Source organism: Myotis lucifugus, unplaced genomic scaffold, assembly GCF_000147115.1.
Source record: "Myotis lucifugus unplaced genomic scaffold, Myoluc2.0 scaffold_136, whole genome shotgun sequence".
NCBI lineage: Eukaryota > Metazoa > Chordata > Mammalia > Chiroptera > Vespertilionidae > Myotis > Myotis lucifugus.
Genome location: NW_005871184.1, coordinates 3,204,740 through 3,207,547, shown reverse-complemented (window position 1 = coordinate 3,207,547; position 2,808 = coordinate 3,204,740).

Here is a 2,808-nt window from a genome sequence, read left to right as displayed (position 1 = left end):
CCAGCACTGGGATCAGAAGAGCCGCAAGCCTCCTGCCTCTGAGCAGCGTGACGGGGCAGCGCCCAAACCCCTGATTGCCCTGCAGCTCTGTGTGTGACAGGGGCGGGGCCACAACCTCCCTATCCGCCCTGCTCTGTGCGTGACAGGGGAAAGCGCCCCAACTCCCTGATCGGCCCTGCTCTGTGCCTGATAGGGGGGAGCTCCCCAACCCCCTGATCCGCCCTGCTCTGTGTGTGACAGGGGGGAGCTCTCCAACCCCCTGATCGGCCCTGCTCTGTGTGTGACAGGGTACGGAGCCCCAACCCCCCTGATGGGCCCTACTCTGTGCGTGACAGGGGGCAGCGCCCCAACCCCCCAATCGGCCCTACCCTGAGCATGACTGGGGGTGGCATCGCAACCTCCTGATCCGCCCTGCTCTGTGCATGACAGGGGGCGGTGCCCCAACTCCCCAATCGGCCCTGCTCTGAGCCCGACCAGGGGCTGCACCTAGGGATTGGGCCTGCCCTCTGCCACCCGGGAGTGGGCCTAAGCCAGCAGGTCGTTATCTCCCGAGGGGTCCCAGACTGTGAGAGGGCACAAGTGGGGCTGAGGGACCACCTCCCCCCGCCAGTGCACAAATTTTTGTGCACTGGGCCTCTAGTATATATATATTTTAAATACAGACTTGCTCCATAAAAACTGTTCAGTTAATAATTTTTGCCATAACATTTAAAAAAATATTTTTATTGATTTCAGAGAGGAAGGGAGAGGGAGAGAGACAGAAACATCAATGATGAGAGAGACACATCAATTGGTTGCTTCTTGCATGCACCCCAACCAGAGGCCAAGCCTGCAACCGAGATACGTGTGCCTGACCGGAATTGAACCCAGGACCCTTCAGTTCGCAGGCCAAGGCTCTATCCACTGAACCAAACCGGCTAGGGCTTTGCCATAACAATTTTTAAAAAGTTATATCACTTTTCAGACAATCATTTTTTCTTCTTGAATCTAAAGACTTTTCTTACTCCAAAGTACACTAAACTAGTATGCAATAAAAAATTACTTTCTTAGACAAAAACATAGTCGTTTACTTGACACTTTCTATGCAGTGTCATAATTTTGTCAACTGAGAGGAATGAAGAGGTTGCATCTTCTGGGATTTCAGTGTTATGTACAGATGCCATTTCAATGTGTTTTGAAGTTCCCTAAAGGTGTTATAACTTAATTTTAAGTGCAGTTTGAATGCAAGATAGCCATTACTACCCCAAAAGGCTGGAAAATTGGTGGGGGGAAATGGTGTAGAAAGCAGAATTTACCTTCCAAAGAATGATTCCTTTATTCCTCTCCTCCATCACACCACCCCCCTCTATCAAGTTTTCCTCCTTGGCAAGTACAATAACCTTTACAATATATTTTATGGACAATATTGTTTATTGCCTGTAAACTTGTTCTTAGTCAATTGATCCTGTTTTGGAGACCTTGGGATATAACATATTATAATGTACCCTATTAAAGTTAATGGAAAAGGTTTCCATTTAAAGCCTTTTACTTAGTGACAGTGCTTTCAGGGATAAATTACAAACATTGATGAGGAACAGGTATGTACTTACTCCCTTTTCCCCACCTTTTTTTTTTTATATTGTGGCTGTCACTCTATAATTGTATGTTTAATGAATTGTAATTAATAAGATATTGATGTTCTCAGATTTTTTTTTTTATCAGTGAGGATTTGGATTTGGCTCCGGGATTTCACATAAAAATTAACACCCAGTTTTGTTTTGCCAGACTTTAAATCTATAAATATTGAAGTATTTTAAGAGTTAAGACTATTCTCCACCTGAAAATAATACAAAATAATATTGGATATAAACTGTAATTGAAGAAAAAAACTATCCTCAAAGAAGTTTATTAGCAGTATGGCTATACTTTGAATTAATTTAATCTTAGTTCTATGCCTTGAATAAAATAGGTGCTATACCAATCAATGTCCATTGCACTAGAATAAAAGGTGATAATTGGAAGTCAAACTAGGTAACAGTGCTTTAGTTTTAGGTTTCGTTTTTATGATGAGCTTAAAAATGTTTTAGTTATAGAATTATAAATACCATAACTGGGATAAAAGTTTCAGAGACAAGATATAAAATTCACATTACCATATTTTAGCCTTCAAAGTCTATGGTAGAAAAAAACTTACCAGCATTTTATAGATGTGAGAGGCTAAGGGATTTTTTTAAGTTCCCAAAAAATTAAAACTGAAACAAGAACCCAAATATTTTGACTCTTAGCATGGGGGCCCCTTTTATTTTAGTGAATAGATGACTATTTTTACCTCTGCTTTTTCTTTACATCTGAGGTCATTTTTCTCTTCTCCCTTCTAGGAAGTATTTAATGCCCATTTAAAAAAGCAATTTGAAAATAAAAGTTCTATAACAAAAGTTATTTAAGCCCATGATTTTTTCATAGTTAAATTAGTAGTTCTAGCCCTTTGCCACATGAGGTCATTATATACTTGATTCTTTTCTCTGCTCTGGCTATAATCCAAGCATCATTATTTTGATGGTGAAATGGTTGGAAAAGAATCTGATGAGAGGTTTTTCACATTGCCAGAGCAAAAGCATTAATTGATTAATCAATTATTGACATTTCATGTGTGCAGATGTGGCAAGGGTAGGGGGACAGATAAAATGAGCTGTTGGGTTAAATATAGGCCATCAAAAAGGCAGTGTTTTTAGAGTTATTTTACTACTAGAGGCCCAGTGCATGAAATTTGTCACGGGCGGGGGGGAGGGGAGGGCCTTCAGCCCAGCCTGCACCCTCTCCAATCTGGGA